The sequence below is a fragment of the Arachis hypogaea genome, chromosome 14 (genome assembly GCF_003086295.3).
Source record: "Arachis hypogaea cultivar Tifrunner chromosome 14, arahy.Tifrunner.gnm2.J5K5, whole genome shotgun sequence".
Classification (NCBI taxonomy): domain Eukaryota; kingdom Viridiplantae; phylum Streptophyta; class Magnoliopsida; order Fabales; family Fabaceae; genus Arachis; species Arachis hypogaea.
This window is the reverse complement of record NC_092049.1, coordinates 96,972,750-96,996,095: the sequence shown is the minus strand read 5'-3', so window position 1 is coordinate 96,996,095 and position 23,346 is coordinate 96,972,750. Positions and strand designations below refer to the sequence as shown.

Genomic DNA, 23,346 nt, shown 5'->3' with positions numbered 1-23,346 from the left:
CCCTAACCATAAATTCTCAATTTCAAACCCTAATTTCATTAACTCTAACCCCATTTACCCAACACACACATACGCTTTCGACAGTAATCTCTTCCATATTCACACACGCGTTTCACTCTGAGCCACTCACTCACACACAAAAACGCATTACACACACGCAGAAAGAAATCAGAAAAGGGAGGATAGAGGAAGGAAGAAGAAAGAAGGAGAGGGAAGGAGGGAGACGGTGCCGGTGGGCGCCACTGCCACCGTCGCCATCGCCGCAGCCGCCATCGTGTGGGTGAGAGGGAGAAGTTGAGAGAGACTAAAGCTGATGTTGCGAGAGAGAGAGCGCTCACGAGGGAGTCACTGGTGATGAAGAGAACTATTGTCGATCTAGAATTCCACAAAATATATAAAGGTTCGTTGCGAGTATAGCCTAGACCAACAAACAATCCTCAAATCAAAATTTAATCCAAGATAATGTCACAATTCAAACCAATTTAACCGAGAGTATTTAGACTCCCTGGTCGTTCTCCCTAGGAACTAGTACCAACAAGTGCATACAATTTTGGTTGTGAGAAAGCAAAGGGGGTTTCAATGATTGAAAGAAAACAAAATAAAGGAATTAAAGAACAAGACAAAATTGCAATTAATAAACTAATAAGGGAACAAAAGAACTATGTATGTAATATGAACAAGTAAGACTATAAAGTGATAAAAATGTGATTCAAAGCATAAATGAAACCTTGACTTGGGATGAGTTATGGAATCCCTTTCTTGTCATAACCATAACTTTGATAATTATGATGGATTAATCTCACTAAGTCAACCCTTAACATCGGAGAGTAAGTTAAGTGAGCAATAATTGTTATTAATCCACAAATCCTAGATAACTTACCAAATTAATTGGTAAAAAGCTAGCGTTAGTGGAAACAATAACAACTAACAACCCAAGAATTATCACTAAATGTTGGACATTATGGCTCTAGTAATCCATAAACTCATTTTCCCCAAGTCAAGGGGTGAAAATTACCCCATAATCATAAAACATGGCAAAATTGGGAAATTGATGAAAGCTATGAACCATAAATGATCAAAATCAATAAAGGCAACTCAAACAAACATAAAATAAGCATCAAACATCAAATTCAACAACTTGCAAAACTACATATAAATTGGCAAGAGAAATGAAAATATAAGAAAGTGTTGAACAAGTGGTATAATAAAAGAGAAATTAAAAAAATACTTACAATGAAAATAGCTAGAATCCAAGAACAAAATTGAAGTATAAAATGCTACATTGAAACCCTAATTAAAACCCTAAGAGAGAAAACCTAAAACTAAATTACTCTAAAACTACTCCTAAAAACTATTCTATGAAGTATGATATATTATGGTATGATGTATGGTTGCTTCCCCCTTCAAATATGTTCCAAAGCCTTCAAAAATGGGCCAAAAAGCCCTCAAAACGCGAGTCCACGTGACTTTTTAATGGAGGCATATATGCGCTGGTACCTGTGCGTACACACAGGTCTGTGCATGGGCACACTTGCTGATTTTCCTCCTGTGCGTGGACACAGACCTATGCGTGGGCACAGGTGCTGATTTCCATTCTGTTCTGAGCATGGGCACAGCCTGTGCGTGGGCACAGGTGCTGATTTTGACCCTGCCTTGTGCGTACGCACATTTGCTGATTTTGACCCTTGTGCATGGGTACAGAAGCTGTGCGTGGGCACAGGCTGAGATGTTTTTCTCCTCTGTTTTTTTCATATTTTGTCCCTTTTTGCATGCTTTCTTCCACTTCTACCAAACCATTCTTGCCTCTAGGACCTGAAATCACTCAACAAATATATCACGATATCGAATGGAATAAAAGTGGGATTAAATTGCTCAATTTAAGCACAAAAATGCATGTTTCACATTTAGGTTTAATTTAGGGATCAAACACAAAAGTATGCTATTTTAGTGAATAAGTGTGAGTTTATATGATAAAATCCATCCAATTCAAGCTAAAATATATCGTCAAATATGGACTCATCAATTTCCCCACACTTAAACAATAGCATGGCCTCATGCTAAACCAAACAAGGAGAATGATCAAAGGAAAACAACTTATTGAATGCAACTATCTATATGCATGCAAGTATGTTTATACTATATATATCTATCTAACTATAATTTCCTATTGATTTGGTGAAAACAAACAATCAAATTCCAAGCAAGTGTATAGACATATAGGGCTTAAGCAAAGAAATAATCCAATGCAACCAAAATCTAGAGAATTGATTCAACTCATCAAAATGAAGCAACTTGCAAGAATGCATGACAAGAGGTGTGGAAACATAGAATTTAGTAATTGAACCCTCATTAGGTGTGTATACATTCTAATCACTCGGTGTTTAGGGTCAATTCACTCAAGTCTCCTCCTAATCATGCTTTCAAGGATTTGCTTTTCATCTAACAATCAACAAATATGTGATGCGTGAGTGCAAGTATCATGAGATCTTTAGAGGGTTGTAATGGGGTTAGAGTTAAGGTAGGATAAATATGGCTAAGTGGACTAAGGAATTGGATCTTTGATTAGCTCAAGTGCTCCACTCAACCTATATTAACCAAATAACAAAATATGCAACCTAACTTCCCATAATCACACATTTTATACTCATTCATGCATCTTTTTCATCCAAGTCCACATATGCTTTTCTTATTCATTTTATTTTTTTTTCTTTTCTTTAGGGCAACCTTTGTCCCTTCTTATTATTTTTTCATATATTTTTTTTCTATTTTTTCTTTTTCTAGGACAAATGCATATGGTTAAAGCAAATTGATACATGAATGTGCACCCATTTTCCAAAATTTTTCTTTTTTAATGCATACCCAATACAATTTTTTCATTCACTACCAATATTTCCCAAAATCCCCCCCCATACTTAAATGAGACACACTCTTCAACCTAAGCTAATCAAAGATGCAGTTCAAGATAATTCATAATTTTCCGCTTAGGGTTGTGATGTTCTAACAATTAGAACAAAGGAGATTAAGAGGCTCAAAAGGGGTTAACAAAGGTAGATGCAAGGGTAAGTCCATATGGATGAGTGAGTTTAATACAAAAAATGGCCTCAATCATGCTAAATGCATTCAAAACATCAAACATTGGAAATAAAGAATCAAGCAAAACCAAGATTACAATCATAGAAGGAGCGTAGCACACAATGAACAAAAATAGTGGTTAAAAATTATAACCACTCATTAAGGCTCAACAACTCACAAGGTTGTTTTGTTCTTTCTCTCTTCTATGTTCCATAAAAATCATTCAAGCAAGTTTAAAATTAATTTTCCAAATCAATTCAATATAACGCCCTATAACAAAAAATTCTTGGAAATCCTTGTTGTTTTTCACTAAAATTATTCCTATATGTATGTATGTATGTTGTGATGGATGCAATCTTCAAAATTTTCCTAGTTCTCTTCCTAATTTTCAACAACCAAAAACTAACATGAACAATTAGGACAATTGAACTAAGCACTATGCTATTCACATCATCAAATCACAACTTCTATCTATAAATATATACCATGCAAATGCAATAGTCAAAAATACTAACAAATATCTACAAGAATCATAATAAAAGAAAACAAAAAATAAAGTGCAATGTGTTTGAAAAAGAAAGTTTATACCCCAAAATGACGAATCCTCCCCCACACTTAAGCGTTGCACGGTCCTCCGTGCACGAACACAATCTGGGGGGTGTCTCTCAAGAGCTCCACCTTGAGTTGGCGGATGCGGGGGCTCGGGTTGCATGGAAATTGCCAAGTTCAATGTCTTCTTGGCATCTCCATCCTTGGTGTCCTCCTCCTCTCCCGGCTCTTTGCCATTATGTCTCATCTTCAAAAAGAGTGAATAAGGTATAATTAGGAATTATAGGGCAAGTAGCACAAAAGGGTAAAGGGAGAAACTAATAAGCATCTAATTGAGGAGTTTGCATAGTGGTGTGGTATGATGACAATGAGCCGTGTATGTGTTCCAATTATGCGCGCGGTTAGAATACACACAACGGTCGATTAAAATAGCATCCACACAATCAAAAAGTAAGTATGTGTTCCTCAACTAAATGGTTTAAGATGCAAGTAATGAATGATCATCAATTAAGTACAAGCAAACTTAGGCAACTACAACAAGAGTGAATTGAATTTAGAGAATATTGGATATTGAAATTCTGCAAGTAAAAGCGCAAAATTAGTATAGAATAGCACAATAAACAATGACCAATCCAATAATGAGTAGAAAACTTCTTATTCATCATGAAACATAAATAAAAGGTCACATGGTAAAGATACTTGTTACAAAAAAATGACAAGCATGATAAGAATCAAGTTGAGTCACTCAAACAAATGCAAAGCATTAACAAGGAACAAGTATCGGTCATGTGATAAATTTAGCATGAAAAATCATGATGAACAAGTAATTTTAAGTCAATTCACTCAATTCAATGCACTTACATAATTTGTCCTAGTGGTACAATCAAAACATGAGTATTCAAACCCACTAGGTACTAGTGAATTAAGGCAAAGTATAAGTGCATTGATGAAATTTAATCAAGAAGCAACCCAATCAACATAAAACAAACACTTGCAATTTATTCAATTAAGAAACAACTAAAGTAAGACTAATATAATAACTAAAAGGAAAATGAAATGCAAAGAAAACTGAGTAAAACAAGTATATAATCGAGTAAAAGGAAGATGATAGAGGGGTGGAGGGTGTGAAAGTGCGTTAGGGTTCAAAGAAAAGTGCAATCAAAATTTTGCTCAAAACAGCACTTGTGCGTATGCACACAAGGTGAGAAAGGGAAGGTGTGCGCTCGCACAAGGTGTGAGAGTGCTATGAACAGAGGGGGAATCAGGACGTGTGCGTACGCACAAGGGGTGAGCGTACGCACAGAAGACCCCCTTTTTTTATAAAGACAAAGATCATGTGTGCGTGCGCACACAGGTCCGTGCACACGCACAAGGGCAAAAATGGGTAGGGGTGCATGCGCACAGGACATGCGAGCGCTCCCACCAGAGTGGGTGTAAGGACGTGTGCGTACGCACAAAGGAGTGCGCACGCACATAGCACAAAATAGAGGGAGATGCGCACGCACATAGCGTGCGAGCACTCTCAACAGAGGGCATATAGGCTAGTGTGCATACGCACCAGTGTATAGAATTTTGTTGTTGTGTGCGTGCGCACAAGGGTGTACGCACGCACATGCCCTGTTTTTCCAAAAATTTTTCTTTCAAAATCTAATTCACTCAACTTTAGCTCAACCAAAATTCAATCCCAAACATTCAAAACTTCACAAAATCATGATCCATACCAAAATCAACCAACTAAATTCAAAATTAAACTAATCCTAAGATAACCAAGATAAACAAAAATGCAATAAACCAAGATTAATAACAAAGAGAAGGGATAAGAAAGATGTTACCATGGTGGGGTGTCTCCCACCAAGCATTTTGGTTTATAGTCCTTAAGTTGGACTTGTAGAGGAGACTCTTGCTAGGGTGGCTTGTGTTTCCACTCCTCCTTGAATCTCCATCCATGCTTGGTCCTTAAAGCTCCTCCGGGATCCCATATTCTAGTTTCACGTCCTCCTTCTTGTTGCTCTCTATGCTTCAAGCCAGATGGACAAGCTCTCACATTACCCTTGAAGTACCTCAACATTGTCCAAAAACCACTCAATTGTATTCCACATCCCACTTGAATTCCAAGTCTTGAATTGATTTTCTTGAAGAGCTTTGGACTCATTTGGCAACCCACACTCCTTTCTCCACCATGTACCAACCCAAGAAGGACCTTGAGTTGGTTGTCCGTCTCCAAGATAGCATATTGATGGGGGCCAATAAAGCTCATAGGTGAAATTGCCACCAACTCAATATGTTCTTGGAACAGAATTGCTTTCTCACCAACTTTCTCTTCCTCATCACTCAAATCATAACAAGGAGGTTGTGAGAAGTCTACCTCCATGTCTCCCTCAAGCTCAATGGGAAGAGGCTCATAAGAGTCATTAAGGGGATTGACCAAGGAGGACAAAAAATCATCAATGATGAAATCCTCATCTTGATCAATCTCCCTCAATTCTCCCCTTCTCTCCTCCAATTCCAATGCTCCACTTTCTCCCTCTTGTTGCTTGTCATGCTCTAATCATTCTTGTTTCCCTTGTGGCTCCATGCTCTCCTTTTCACTACAAGCTTTAGTTGATCCCTCATATTCCTCAAGAGAAATGCCTTGATCGGTTGAGCGTAGGAGGATTAAGCGGTTTACCACCTCGCCTATGGTAGCCATGAAGTGCCCTTGTGTCCTTTGGAATCCTTCTTACTCTTGGAGAAAGGCTTGAAGGTCTTGATGGTCTTGGGTCAAGGGTGGAAAAGCTTCACATTGGGGTGAAGAATGAGGTTCATAGTTTGGGAGAAAGGTTGTATATATGGGAGGTGATTCACGTTGGTGAATATTTTGAGGTGGTATGTAAGAAGGTGTATGGTGGTGGTGGTGTAGTGTTTGAAAATATGGTGATTGAGGGTTATGTTGGGGGGCATGGATCATAGGTATATGATGGTGGAGGTGTATAATCAAAGTGAAATCCACCATATCCTTGGGTTGGGTATGGCTCATTGTAGTATATAGGAGGTTGCACCTTCCAAAATTGATGTGCCAATCCCATGATGCAATCCCAAAATTGAAGTTATCACCCCTACAAAATGATCACGACCAAACTCCAAATCAAGAGGGTGATAACTCAGAGAAAATTAAAAACAAAAACAAAAGACATCAAGCAACAAAAAGAAACAAAATCCTAATTATCAACAAAAACAAGCAAACAACCCAAAAAGGATCTATTCACACTATCGACATATTTATAACAACCAAAATATAGCACTCATGATGCTAGTTCCCCGGCAACGGCGCCAAAATTTTGATGAAGAGAACTATTGTCGATCTAGAATTTCACAAAATATATAAAGGTTCATTGCGAGTATAGCCTAGACCAACAAACAATCCTCAAATCAAAATTTAATCCAAGATAATGTCACAATTCAAACCAATTTAACCGAGAGTATTTAGACTCCTGGGTCATTCTCCCTAGGAACTAGTGCCAACAAGTGCATACAATTTTTGTTGTGAGAAAGCAAAGGGGGTTTCAATGATTGAAAGCAAACAAAATAAAGGAATTAAAGAACAAGACAAAATTGTAATTAATAAACTAATAAGGGAACAAAAGAACTATGTATGTAATATGAACAAGTAAGACTATAAAGTGATGAAAATGTAATTCAAAACATAAATGAAACCTTGACTTGGGATGAGTTATGGAATCCCTTTCTTGCCATAACCATAACTATGATAATTATGATGGATTAATCTCACTAAGTCAATCCTTAACATCGGAGAGTAAGTTAAGTGAGCATAATTGTTATTAATCCACAAATCCTAGATAACTTACCAAATTAATTGGTAAAAAGCTAGCGTTAGTGGAAACAATAACAATTAACAACCCAAGAATTATCACTAAATGTTGGACATTATGGCTCTAGTAATCCATAAACTCATTTTCCCCAAGTCAAGGGGTGGAAATTACCCCATAATCAAAATTGACATTTTATCAAACACATGGATGGCATAATCATAAAACATGACAAAGTTGGGAAATTGATGAAAGCTATGAACCATAAATGATCAAAATCAATAAAGGCAACTCAAGCAAACATGAAATAAGCATCAAACATCAAATTCAACAACTTGCAAAACTACATATAAATTGGCAAGAGAAATGAAAATATAAGAAAGTGTAGAACAAGTGGTATAATAAAAGAGAAATTAAAGAAATACTTACAATGAAAATAGCTAGAATCCAAGAACAAAATTGAAGTATAAAATGCTACATTGAAACCCTAATTAAAACCCTAAGAGAGAAAACCTAAAACTAAAATACTATCAACTACTCCTAAAAACTATTCTATGAAGTATGATATGTTATGGTATGATGTATGGTTGCTTCCCCCTTCAAATATGCTCCAAAGCCTTCAAAAATGGGCCAAAAAGCCCTCAAAACACAAGTCCACGTGACTTTTTAATGGAGGCATGCGCTGGTACCTGTGCGTACGCATAGGTCTGTGCATGGGCACACTTGCTGATTTTCCTCCTGTGCGTGGGAACAGGTCCTGATTTCCATTCTGTTCTGAGCATGGGCACAGCCTGTGCGTGGGCACATGTGCTGATTTTGATCCTGCCTTGTGCGTACGCACAAACCTATGCGTACGCACAGGTGCTGATTTTGACCCACAGAAGCCGACTATGTCACCGTCGCCACACCTTGACTCCTTCGCCACCACCGAAGGCTCCAACACCGCCGCTGCTACCACAGTCGCCGTCATTGTTGTATGTGCAAAAGGTGAGAGAGAGCGAACAAGACTGAGAGAACAGGAATAGACACGGTGAGGTGGGGAAGAAGGAGGTCGTTCCTCCTGCTGATGAACTGTTGTCGCCCTCGTTGTCACATACTGTCGCCATTGCTGGAAACACGGAAACCACCATTGGAGTTGTTGTCGTGAGTTGTAGTGGTAGATGACGTCCATGTCACCGCTGGTGCTGCTGCTGTAAACGCCAGTGGATGTTGAAGCTACTGTTCTTGCTGGCTCAACCGCTACCGCAACAATTCCGCCTCTGATTTCCTGTTAACGCGACATTGAGGTAGGGGGTTCATTTTAAAATTAAAAATTTTTAATTTAAGAATGCCCAAAAAATTTATTGAATAATTATAAATAATTTATAAATGTTTTGTATGAGTAATTGATTAATTGATATTGGATTGAGACTGTGATTGTTGCTAGAATTTATGGTTATGTTGATTTCTTGATTTGGGTGTTGAATTGAGATTTATTTGGTGATGGTGGACACAATTGCAAGCTGGTTTGGGAATCGTTGCATACTGGATATGCTAATTTGATTGGATATTGTTGTGTTGAGTGTTGAAGTGAATTCGAATGAACCGAGATTCAAATTAAAAACTGTTGAACGAGTCAGAGTTTACTTGATGAACTGATTTCTTGGAAATTCTGATTCTTCCTGGTTATGTTGACAATATTACATTGGTTATTAAACTGAAGTAAGGTAGATTGATTATTGAGAATTATGCTGTTTTGATATTTGTTGGAACACCGGTGAATTCTTGAGAAAGAGGGAACCCGTAAAGGTGGTTTAAGTCCGAATTTTAGAGGAGATGCTGTCAAAATTTTTATAAAACTCTGAGACTTTGTTTGAATTGTTATTTAAAATAAAATTTGATTTAAGAATCATATTATTTGATTTTGATTTATTACAGAAAGAGTCATGTTGTTTGTTTGATTTATTAAGAAAAGTATTATGTTTTGAGTTTAATTTATTGATAAAAGGATTTTGATTTGAGTTTGATTTATTAATAAAAGGAATTTTATCTCGATTAAATGTTGAAGAAGTTTGAATACTTATAACCTAAACGTTTTGATGTTATGATTGATGAATGGCTGAAAGTGTACCTTTCTGGTGATGTAGAGGTGTGAACGATTGTATGGTGATACGGAGGTGTGAATGATTATGTGATGATGCGGAGGTATGATTGATTATTTCGTGATGCGGAGGTATGACAAAAACTGATAATTATATATGAGAAAGATCATTGAGAAATTGTGAATGATGAACTAATGATTGAAAACTGATAATTATATATGAGAACTGGTTGCTTGATTGGGCCTTTGTGCCAATTGCTAATGTGGGGACGGCCATCTAACTCATAGCTTGTTTCTCATTGAGATGCATTTTTCTAAGCTATAGCGAATTATTATTATTATTATTATTATTATTATTATTATTATTATTATTATTATTATTATTATTATTATTATTATTATTATTATTTCTGGCCTGACTGACACGGATAAATCCGTGATGCCGCGATATCCTGATTGACATGGGTTCGCCCATGATGATACCAGTGTCTGACTCACTCAGTGAGAAACCATATTCGGGGTTCGCCCTGGGTAACGTCGGGTTGTGGGTAGACAACCAACGCATGAGCTAATGACCTGCTGACGCATACGCGTCGATGCGAAGTTTGCTTTCTAATAAAAAGTTACAGAGAGTTAGGCTAGAATCACGCTGGTAGGGTGCTAGAAGCACAACGCAACCCACGAGTAAGAAGCAATTAACAAGAGATGTTGTGTATTTAAAAAGCCTTGGCTAGGAGAAGATTAATTGGAGTTTCTATCCTCATTGAATTTCTCAAGTGTAATAGTAAGAAGTTATTGCTTCTACTTAATTATCCTTTAATTAATAAAGGAAAGTCAAGTAGATAACACCAACTTTGATTTACAAGTCCTAATCACCTCCCAATGAGGGATTAGAGTTAGTAAAAAAATATTCAATTGGCAGCAATTTCCAATTATCTATTGACACTTGAGTATTCCAACTCAAGGGTTTCCCATTAATCAACTCCAAAGCCAAGTTAGGAACCTACTCCATTGACATGAATGCCATTTTCGTAAACATGTAAAGGGAGTAGATAGAAAATATGGTAATTAGAACTAAATCAGTAAAATTAAAATTGACTCTGATGATTAATTTGAGGAAACTTGGAATTAAACATAATAAGAATAAGCCATTGCATTAATAACTCAGAATTCAATGAAATACAAATATGAGTACCAATAATTGAATGGCAAAAATAAAAGAGATGAGTAATAGAGAAGCAAACTAAAGTGATGACAAATCAACACACAAATGAATAGCAATAAGACAAACAGCACAATCACAGAGAGACAAGATAAGCAAACACAATCAAATGTAAATGTGCAAACAATGATGATGCATGTCTAGTCCTATTGCAGGTAATGAGATCATTTGTCGGTTTCGACCCGCACTCGACGCAATTCGACTCGCAAGTAAGATAAGACATTCCAGTGGCGTAACCTCTGCAAGTTTTTACTTCTTGTAGAAGCTGATTCTCCAGCTGAAGTATGCCGAACATGACCTCTGCAAGTACTTGCAGGTGCTGATTCTCCAGCTGAAGCATGTGCCACTTTCTCCTGGAAGCCAGTCCATACACACAAGCATCCCCGCACAATCATTCACTCATAAATTCCACAGCCTCTAGTGAGCGTTACGTATCGTCGTTCTCACTGAGCCGTCTCTATTGTGTCAAGTGAGCATTACATATCGCCGTCCTCACTAGACACTTGGCACTAAGGCCCAACAACACTCAATATCTTTTCAGTCACTGTTTTCTACTCTTCTGTGGTAGAGGTCCCTTACCACAACTAGAAAATGGCTTAATACAGACAGATTTGGTCTATATTACAGACGGATTTTTGGTTACCGACAAAATTACTGATGGATTTTGTCCCTCTGTAAAAGCCTCGTCGGAAATTATTTACTGACGGATTTTTTCTGTCGAAAAATTACCGACGGATTTTTACCAGTTATCGACGGATTTTTCCTCTGTAAATTCTCCATCCATTTCCCAAAGCCAACGAACTTTCCGACGGATTTTTTATCGGTAATTACAGACGGATTTTTTGTCTGTAACTACAAACAGATTTTCTGACGGATTTTCTGTCTGTAATTATAGACGGATTTTCTGATAGATTTTTCGTCTGTAATTTGAACCTTGGAAAATCATCTCACACTCTGATTACAGACAGAAAATCCGTCTGTAAATACGTCAGTAAGCTAAAATAGATTTTTTTTTTATTTTTCTAATTACAAAATAAACTTGTTTTCATATAAAATAAATATAAATTTAATACAATTTTTTATCTAATTTGTATTCAAATATTTATAATATTACAAAAAATAAACAAATTCATCGTATTATAAAACTAAAAGAAAATTATTATAAACAAGCAAGTCAATATAATTCAAAACATAAACAAAGTGTATTATCAACTATAATCCTTAGTATATTGTTCAACCATACTAAATTTTACATATATTATAAAAAGATTAACTGAATTCTTTGTCAAAAAATGGACATGAATTAGCATCCATCAACCATATGTGCATGAATTCTTCTTAAACCTAATAGGTTTGATTCAGAAGAGTTGATCACCAAAGGGAAAGTAATTTCCTTATGGTGCTTTCTTCTTACTAGTTTCCCCACCATATTCTCTCTTGAACGAATCTCAAAGTCCATAGCATCCTTATTCCCATTAGATTCCTCAACAGTAGCTTCTTCTGAATCACATCCACTTCCGGTTGGATTAGAATCTAGTTTATTATAAACAGAAACTAGTTCATTGTAAACACAAAAACCAAAGATAATCATAATTCAATAACCAACCTAGTGTTAGCAAATTAAGAATTGTTATCAATATGATGGTAACAAAAAGCATGTGGCACGGATTATCACATCGCATGCGTTATTATACTATTGCATTCCACCATAGTATTTACAAAAGGTGATGGTAATATAAGCATTAATATATTGTTTACAAAGCATAGATTGAAGATCCCAAGAATATAAACAAGAGAAACATCTAAGGACAAATAACATTATATATACATTTAATACCATAACAAAGCTATGGTGGAAATCAAGTGCAATATATTGGGAAACCAAAATATTGGCTATGAAAAACCTTATGGCATGCATTTGAAACTTACAAAAGAAAATATCACAATCTACGTAAAAGATATCTAAATCTTATTGTAACTTAGAGCAACACTTGCCTTTAAGAAACCGTTTGGTGTATCTTGCACAAGAAAGTCTGATGGAAGCCTCTTAAAATTGCGACCAGCATCAACTGAAGCATCTACTACTACCCACAACCCTTCTGCATGCTGCTTGCAAAACCTGAGGAAGCTCAATTGACAAACAGGAATGAGTGGCGAAAGCAATTGAATTTCCGCTTGCATCTGAAAAGCATTATTATTTGACCCTCCTATCAGTCATCAGTTCCAGCTAAACAGGAAAGAAACAAACATTCAGAATAGAGACATACCACTTACAAAGATCCATTTCTTGATCCACCTATGCCACTAGCTATAACATCAAGTGTTACAGCTCTAGAAATCATAGAAGGAAACATCTCCGACCATCGTTCCTAAACACAGAAATGGTCGATAAACTCATCAAGTTATGAACACCTAGAAGAAAAGTATGGCTTCTAATGTATTGAATTAATGGTTAAATATCATCAAAACCTAAGAAGTTGGCCAACATATTCATACCAATCCATCATTGTTTCAACGAGAGCTGAACTGTTGATTATTACTACATCGTTTTCTCTCGAAGCTTCAGTTACATATCCCGGAGATGTTGGAGAAATAAAAGAAGACATTCTTGCATACTCTTCTTAGTTCAGAATTTCCTCCCCGCCATCCATCTTAATCCAAAGTGGGCTATCTGCCTGAGCCGTCTTGATTAATTCGTCCATAGCCACTAATGCAAGTTCCAATACATAGATATCTCCGCATGGATTTCATTTCCCATCAACCCCATAGGTGATCTAATCCCGAAAATCGCAGGCATAGTGCCCCCTGAAAAGTCCCCAAAATCAAGCCCCATTGACATGCCAAGACTGCTTGAACCACCACTAAAACCATTCCTGCCAATACCGAGCTCTAGACCAGAATTCGAGGCAAGCAAGGACATGGGGCTGGCCAATGATGAGATTGGCCTGCCGAGAAACTTGTTCGCCAAGGCACATATACGATTCAATTCATCCCTCAATCGAGCATTTTCAATTCTAATTTGATGCTCATCAAATGAAATTCGCCTTGGAATGGCTGCTCCACCACAGTTGTTGCACATTGGGTTTGCCATAGCTTCCCTCATCACACTGTTCTCAGCTCGGAGCTTCTCATTTTCCTGTTTAAGAATCATATTCTCATGGCGCTCGATTTACGTCTGAATTAGAAAAAAAATAGATTCAATTACTCCTCTATGCAAATTGCACCATAAAACAAAATATCGTAATGTTTTCTTGAATGGCATTGATGAAGTCGCCTATCTCAGAACCATAGAATATTTCTTCTGCTGTCTCAATTATGCTATCATCCCAAACCTGCATGATATCAATAAAATTCAGCCTCTATATAGTAAAATATATGATAGATCACGTTCTTGTATTTGATATGAGAATTAGGACTAACATGGTGAAGATTTTGCTTCTGTTTGTACCAGTGAACATCAATTGTGTTACCTCCCTTATCTCTAAGAAACCCAACATGTAGAGGCTGCACTATATAAAAGAACTCTACTCCATTCTGTTTATACCACTCTACTCCATTCCATTCCCTTGCTTTCCTCTCCATCTTTTTCCATTCTATTAGCTTCCACTAATTACCAACCCAAACATAAATATGACATGGGTTTATCAGAATTTAGCACTCTTAGTACCTTGTCTGGATGAGGAAGGAGGCAAAACCTAACAGAAAATGAAATCTCTGACCTATCAACATAAGCAAACATGAAACAACAAAGAAACCTATGTTTAAGAAAGGCCAAACAAGTCTAAAACCATGAAAGAGAATCAGATAAGATATAGTTTGGTCAGTAGCTGACCGAATTGCAGGGTTGAGCTCAGAAGAAGAACAAGGAAGCAATAGTCTTTTCTTCTTTTTGGCATTTTCATCAATACCACTAGATATAGAAGAATGAAGAAGTGGTTGAGAGTGAGGAATGATTGCAGCCCTCAATATGAGAATTGCCATTGCTTCCTTCTTCCTCTCCTTCACACACTGCCACTGGCGTGAATTGTGAAAATGAACGTTTATCGCTTACAATAAAAGAAACAAAATTACAAAGTATGATATAAATGTTAAACAAAATTACAAAGTATAAATGTTTATCCATATTGAAGAACTAATAAACTAAACAATCAAGAGATTTTTCTTGGTCTCGTTAGGTACCTGAGCAAGGGAGGCAGCACTTCAATTGCTTAATTAAACTACTAAACTAAACAAAGTACGAACGTTTATCCTTAATTGATCTGATCATCACTTCAGTTGTCCCCTTTTTACCATATTTGCTACCACTCCTCCTTCAAAATTCTCTTTGTTTCTTCTCTAATGTAAAAAAATCATTTTATCCTTCAAATTTTAGGGACATACATAACTCTGTTCTGGTTTTAAGACTTTTGCTCATTATTAAAAAGAAAAAAGAAAAGAAAGAATTGCTTGTTTGTCACTTGATCTGGAAAGGCTGAATGGAAAACCAATTCTTTCTGAATGGTGGTAATGCTACGATTTTAAGAAATTGCACGATCGGCAAAAATTCCTTCCGGCAAGTGCACCGGTTATCGTCAAGTAAAAACTCACAATAGAGTGAGGTCGAATCCCACAAGGATTGGTTGAGTGAGCAATTCGGATTAGAAGTGTGTTCTAGTTGAGCGGAATTAAGATTTAGATGAGAATTGCGGAATGTAAAATTGCATGAATTAAAGAGCGAGAAGCTAAATTGCTGAAATTAAAAAGGGATCGGGGTGATTGCATGAATTTAATTGCAAAATGTAAAGAGAAGTGATAGATCAGAAATGGGGAATTCATTGGGTTTCAGGAGATATTGAGATCTCCGAATCAAACATTTTTTTTATCCCTTCCTCAACCAATGCATTCATTGAATTTTGCTTGGCAATCTTATATGATTGGATCCCAATCCCTTGGCTCACAAATTCTCTCTAAAAACAAACAAATTCCCAATCCCTTGGTTTAAATGTTCATAAGAAGAGATGATGCTCGATCACTGATTATACCACACAGTTTCATGAACCACAATTTGATAGGATTACATGTCACAATATCCATCCAAACCCCAATCCAATTCACTGTGAGAAAGCTTCTCTAGCATGAATCCTCCATTCCTTTCCCAAGGTTCCGAAGGATTCCAATTATGGATAGTTTCTTTCCCAAGACAACTAACCAATAGAATTAGATCGAGAAGCTTTCTAACAAAATTCAAGAGAAAAGGTTGAAGAAGAAGATAAAAACTATTATTGATTCATTGAATTACAATAGAGCTCCCTAACCCAATGAAAGGGGGTTTAGTGAGTCATAGCTCTGAATTCAATTACAAAAAGTATGAAAACTAGAAAAAGTGATCCCCCAATTCCCCCCCGAGTGCCAACCAACTTAAATTCTATCCTATTTATACACTTTCTAAATTGAGCTTCTGTTGTGTTTCTTGGGCTTTGAGGCCTTTCCCTGATTTCCTTTTGCTTTGGGTTTATGATCCATAATCCTGATGAGGCTGCTGATCCAATTCTGTAACATTCATTGAGCCAACTTAGTGATAATCAAGTAATGACACATGACTCAACAATTTTGAAATTCCAGACTCATCAATTCTTCAGGCCCAATCCCATAAACCATGATATTTAATTGGGTTTCATACCAGAGTACGTTTAAGTTAATGTTTGTGCTCAAATGCTAACTTAAACTGCAATATCTTTGGCCCAGAAACCTTTTCAATTAGTGGCGTTTAAGTTGCAGTTTAAGCTTAAACTGCAACTTAAACGTTGGACACTCCTGGAGGTGGTATAATTCAAGCACGTTTAAGCTTCAGTTTAAGGTTAAACTGAAGCTTAAACGTGGAAATGGAAGAAGGCAAGTCTGGAGTGTGGAGTTGTCGAACACGTTTAAGCTTCAGTTTAAGGTTAAACTGAAGCTTAAACGTGGAAATGGAAGAAGGCAAGTCTGGAGTGTGGATTGTCGAACACGTTTAAGCTTCAGTTTAAGGTTAAACTGAAGCTTAAACGTGGAAATGAAGAAAGCAACCCTGGAGGAGAATGGTCGAACACGTTTAAGCTCCAGTTTAAGCTTAAACTGGAGCTTAAACGTGGAAATGGCTCCCTGGTGCATTTCTCATTTCTGGCGTTTAACTTCCAGTTTAAGGTTAAACTGGAGGTTAAACGCCACTTTCAGCTTTTCCTCAGCTTTCATGATTTTGGCGTTTAAGCTCCAGTTTAAGCTTAAACTGGAGCTTAAACGCCACTGATAGTTCCCAGCATTATATGGCTTGGTAGTTTGAGTTCCAGTTTAAGCTTAAACTGGAACTTAAACTCCACATGTGATATTCAAGCTTCCTTTATTGATTTTGTTGCTTCCTTGCCTAGCCTCTTCTTCCCTGAAATCATCCAAACAACTGCATCAAAGTCTTGCAAAATTTCATGAGAAATCTTCCATTCATAGCATTCAAGTAATATAACTAAAAACTCATGGAAATTGCATCAAAATCATACTGTTTGGATGGTTCATTGCTTTGTTATTCATTTAACCATTCTTGGTTACTTTAAGCTCAAGAAAATGCATAAAACAACTAAAACTAACAGAAAAAATGCTAGTGAAACTAGCCTAAGATGCCTTGGCATCACAACACCAAACTTAATGCTTGCTTGTCCCTAAGCAAGTCCTGAGTTATTTGAGAGGAAAGTATGAAACAGAAAGCAATTACATTGGCTATATTAGCAAGCATTTGAAGTTCATCAAAAAGGGTTATATGCAGAAAGTTGCAGCATCACTTTTTCATTCTTATCAGGTAAAATTATCACTTTTTCATTGCATCCATCAAACACTGCTATGGCCTCTTGTTATTCTTATGTCCTTGGCACTTTTCTCTTCTTTGTTTTTCTTTTCTTTTTCTTAGAGCTCCTTTGCTCCTTGTTTGCTTAGTGTCATGTGTTGCACAAGCCTTTGGCATTTTCTTTTTCTTATCAGTGCACTACACATATCCACTACAGGCATTTTAGTTCACATTTCTTCTTGAGACATTGGTGCCCAGCACCTCTTTGTGTGACTAAATGTTTTGTATTTAGGTTGCTCTTGATAATGGACTTTTGGTTGATAATCCCGGGTTAGTTAACCCAAGTTACCAAGTGTTGAAACACTCCTCAGAACCTATTCATCCAAGCATATCCTTAATACATAAACACCACAGGCATTTGTCTCAGAAGTTCAAACCATTGGTGCCTAGCTTATTTTCTCAAAATTTTGGTTGCCCTTTTTCAGTGGCTTTTTTCTTCTTCTTTTTCTTTCTTTTTCATGGCCAAAGACATTTATTCATCAAGATCCATAGACAGTATTCAAACTTCTACACAAAAATGATAATTCTACACTCAATTTCCAGTGATCTGACTAAACAATCAAGCATGCATACCACCACTTAATTCTACTTGATTTGTCACTAATTGAGCCAAGCTACTTTTGTTCAAACTTTTCTTTTATTTTTGGAAACAGAACAAGCATGGCAAGCATTTGTTTAAGAAGGTGAAGTTATATCCAAACATCTAGGCATTCACTTTATTCAAAGCATTAAACAGACAAACATACTAGAAATTCCACATAAAACTTAAATGACTTAAAATGAAAGAAAGCTCATAAAGACACTTCACAAACTATTATTTGATTATTAAGGAACAAGACCACCTCTCATTTGTTGCTTGGTTCTTCTTGACTCTTGGGGTCCTGTTTCTTCTTGCTTCTTGTCTCTCTTTGACCACTTGTACTTCCTTTGTCTTTTCTTATGAGCTTTGTCCAGAATCCAGCTTTTTTCATTGTTTCTTCCACTCTTTCTTCAAGGATCACTGCCTTTTTCATTTCTCCTTCTTTTGAATTGTAAATCAATGATTGACTTCCTGAGCTTATAGCCGTGACTCTTGTATTTATGCACACTTATTACTGGACACCAAACTTAGTGTTTGGTAATGTCTCCTGATGACATGAAATCCATGTTGGTTGTCCTTAATGAATGTGCATAATTCTAATAAATCATAGTCACTTTGGCTCTTTGATCCTAAACAATTTTACTACCTAAAGTAATTGAAATCAAAGTATTAAAACATGCAAATGGTATACTTGTCATGAATTTCTAAATCCAGAGGAACTTCTTGCTTTTCATTAACTGTGTTCAAGGAGGAACACCAAACTTAATGTTTGGTTGTGCACTTTGAATGAAAGATTGAATACAATTTGAATAAAATTTGGGGTGCCTTTCAGGCACACCAAACTTAGAGACCAATTGTATTTTACATGCAATGTTTAGTGCACTCTTTCAACAGTTGTCCTGAGGATTCAAGTTCATGCATAAGAAACCATGCTTTATTAGATGCAAAGCAAAACAATAAAGAGTAAGGATACTAAAACATGGGTTGCCTCCCATGAAGCGCTTCTTTAACGTCACTAGCTTGACGGTTGCCCCTTGTTAGGGTGGATTGTAGTGCTTGATGTCCTCTCCTCTCACTATGAAAACGTCCCCATTTGATTCCTTCATGATTTCCAAATGTTCCATAGAAAGAACTTTCCTGATTGTGAACACTTGAGGGAGCTGGGAAGGAATGGTTTTGAGGCCAGGTGGGATTGGCAGATAATGACTTGATATCACTTTATCTCCCGGAGAGAAACCTTCAGTGGGGATTTTCTTGTTTCTCCACCCTCTTGGCACTTTCTTTACAATTCTTCCCTTTCTCTTGAGGATTTCTTCATTGACCCTTATGCCAGGAGGATCCTTCTGATCTGTTTCTATTGATTCTTGTGGCTTTAACTCTTGCAATTCTTGTTTGCCTTCCAAGGACTGTTTCAAAGTTTCAGCTGCTGGATTGCTTTCCTCCAAACACAGATGGCTACTATCATCCTTAGGCTTTTCAGGTTCTAGTTCAGGCTCAGATGCAGGTTTGAAAACATTGAAAATGAGCTGTTCATCATGTATTCTCAAGATTAGCTCTCCTTGTTCTACATCTATGAGCACTCTAGCAGTGGCTAGAAATGGCCTTCCCAGAATGATAGGGTGTAGGTAGCTTTCCTCCATGTCCAAAATGACAAAGTCTGTGGGGAAGAAATAATTTCCCACCTTCACCAGCACATTTTCAACTACCCCTTCAGCTTGCTTCTGAGTTTTGTCAGCCAGTTGTATGATTACATCAGTGGATCTCACCTCATTCAGTTGTAGCCTCTTCATAAGAGTCAGAGGCATCACATTTATGCTAGCTCCTAGATCACAGAATCCTCTGTAAATTTTTGTTTCCCCTATGATGCAGGGGATATGAAAACTTCCTGGGTCTGTTTTCTTAGAGACTATGTCCTTCTTGATGAGGGCACTGCATTCTTTGTTCATTATTACAGTTTGTCCTCCCTTCAAAACTCTTTTCTTGCTCAGCAATTCCTTTAAATACTTGATATGTGTAGGCATCTGCTGGAGAATCTCAAGAAAGGGAATATTGATATGGAGAGACTTAAATGTCTCTAAAAACCTTGAATAGGTTTTCCCTTTTTCACCTCCTCCTAACCTCTGAGGAAATGGTGCTTTCGGTTGGTATGTTTCCAGCATGCCTTTTTGCAATTCCTTGGCTTGCTCAGTTTCACTTTCCTGCTTAGCTTCTTCCACACCTTCCTTCAAGATTTCTGGCTCCTGTTCTGAGGGTCTGATTCCTTCTTCTTCTGAGACTTCCTTCAATATGGTGATGGCCTTGCATTCTTCCCATCTCACTCCCTTTTGTTCCCCTTTAGGATTCTTTTCTGTGTCACTAGGGAACACTGCAGTTGACTTGGGGGCCTGTTGAGATAGCTCTCCTACTTGAGACTCCATCCTCTTGAGTTTTTCACCATGGTTCCTTAAGGTAGATCTCACATCATCCCTAAAGCTTTTCAACTCACTTATGTCCTGACCCATGTTTGCCAGCATTCCTTCTATCCTGTTTAATTGATCTTGAAATTGTTGGTTCGGATTAGGTTGGGTAGGTTGATTATTTTGGCCATGATATGATGGTTGGGAGTAAGTGTTTTGTGTGGCTTGGTATGATCTTTGGTTGGAGTTTTGGTATGTGGACTTGTTATGTTGGTTTTGCTGGTTTCCCCACCCAAAGTTTGGGTGGTTTTTCCAGCCTGGGTTGTAAGTGTTGGAATGTGGATCATATGGTTGCCTTTGTTGATTTCCTACATAATTGGCCTCTTCCCAATCACCTCCTTCAGTGCTTACTTCCTCTTGATCTTGTGTGTGTATTGCAGCCACTTGCTTTGTTTCTAATTTCCTGGTGAGCTCTGCTAGTTGCTTGGCAAACACCTTGTTTTGGGCTAAAATTGTATCAACATGGTTCAGCTCCATGACTCCCTTAGTGTTGTGTCTCTCTGAAGCATAGTAGTACTCATTCTCAGCCACTGTCTCAATCACTTCAATGGCTTCTTCCACAGTCTTTTTCCTGTTCAATGAACCTCCTGATGAATGGTCTACAGCCTTCCTTGATTCATAAGAAAGTCCATCATAGAAAATATGAAATTGCACCCAGTCATGGAACATGTCTGGTGGGCATTTCCTTGTCAAATCCTTGAACCTCTCCCATGCCTCGTAGAGAGTTTCACCATCTTGTTGTCTAAAAGTCTGAACCTCAGATCGAAGCCTATTGACCTTTTGTGGGGGTAGAAACGTGCCAGAAACTTGCTTTCCACCTCATCCCAGGTTGTTAGGCTCCCCCTTGGGAATGATTCCAGCCATTTAGCTGCCTTGTCCCTAAGTGAAAATGGGAACAAGAGCAGTTTATAGGTATCTTCCTGGACTCCATTGGACTTCACAGTGTCGCAAATTCTCAGGAATTTTGTGAGATGTTGGTTTGGATCTTCATTAGCATTCCCACCAAATGAACAATGATCCTCCACAAGTGATATTAGCTGTGGTTTGAGTTCAAAATTGTTGGCCTGAATGGGTGGTTTCTGAATGCTGCTACTACAATTCCCAGAGGTTGGGTTTATGTATGAACCAAGAACCCTCCTCTCGGGAATGGCATTGTTTCCATCAGCTCTCTCATGGTTGTGAACTTCTCTATCCATGTTGAGATCTAGAGCTTCCTCAAAATTGTCCTCAGATTCTCCTTCAGATTCTTCTTCTCCCAGTACTCTCTTCCCTCTTGCTTCCCTTCTAAGTTTATGAAGGGTCCTCTCTGGTTCGGTATAATGAGGAGTTGATGTCTCTCCTCTCCTACCTGTCATACAAGAACACAGCACAGGCAACAAACAAGTGAAATACTCTTAGTTAATGGAAGAGTATGGTTAGAGCAGTTGAGGAATTAATTCAAATAGTTAGTGAGTCAGTGAGTTAGTTGCTTGAATTTAAAGGCATAAAGAAAGAAAGCATGTAACAGAGTGCAGAAATTAAAATTCAACAAGTAACTTGAACTGAATTAACAAAGCAAGAAAAATGCTCAATCTAGTTAACTTCCAATTTGAGAATTGTCAATCGAAAACCAATCCCCGGCAACGACGCCATAAACTTAATGCTACGATTTTAAGAAATTGCACGATCGGCAAAAATTCCTTCCGGCAAGTGCACCGGTTATCGTCAAGTAAAAACTCACAATAGAGTGAGGTCGAATCCCACAAGGATTGGTTGAGTGAGCAATTCGGATTAGAAGTGTGTTCTAGTTGAGCGGAATTAAGATTTAGATGAGAATTGCGGAATGTAAAATTGCATGAATTAAAGAGCGAGAAGCTAAATTGCTGAAATTAAAAAGGGATCGGGGTGATTGCATGAATTTAATTGCAAAATGTAAAGAGAAGTGATAGATCAGAAATGGGGAATTCATTGGGTTTCAGGAGATATTGAGATCTCCGAATCAAACATTTTTTTTATCCCTTCCTCAACCAATGCATTCATTGAATTTTGCTTGGCAATCTTATATGATTGGATCCCAATCCCTTGGCTCACAAATTCTCTCTAAAAACAAACAAATTCCCAATCCCTTGGTTTAAATGTTCATAAGAAGAGATGATGCTCGATCACTGATTATACCACACAGTTTCATGAACCACAATTTGGTAGGATTACATGTCACAATATCCATCCAAACCCCAATCCAATTCACTGTGAGAAAGCTTCTCTAGCATGAATCCTCCATTCCTTTCCCAAGGTTCCGAAGGATTCCAATTATGGATAGTTTCTTTCCCAAGACAACTAACCAATAGAATTAGATCGAGAAGCTTTCTAACAAAATTCAAGAGAAAAGGTTGAAGAAGAAGATAAAAACTATTATTGATTCATTGAATTACAATAGAGCTCCCTAACCCAATGAAAGGGGGTTTAGTGAGTCATAGCTCTGAATTCAATTACAAAAAGTATGAAAACTAGAAAAAGTGATCCCCCAATTCCCCCCGAGTGCCAACCAACTTAAATTCTATCCTATTTATACACTTTCTAAATTGAGCTTCTGTTGTGTTTCTTGGGCTTTGAGGCCTTTCCCTGATTTCCTTTTGCTTTGGGTTTATGATCCATAATCCTGATGAGGCTGCTGATCCAATTCTGTAACATTCATTGAGCCAACTTAGTGATAATCAAGTAATGACACATGACTCAACAATTTTGAAATTCCAGA

The 23,346-nt window shown here is 37.4% G+C and overlaps 1 non-coding gene across 1 annotated transcript; it reads left to right on the top strand.

Moving 5' to 3' along the window:
* Positions 1–21,279: 21,279 nt before the first annotated feature.
* Positions 21,280–21,383, top strand: LOC112745101 (small nucleolar RNA R71). The gene has a single exon (XR_003173046.1). It is a non-coding gene; the product is annotated as a small nucleolar RNA R71 (small nucleolar RNA).
* The last annotated feature ends 1,963 nt before the right edge of the window (positions 21,384–23,346 follow it).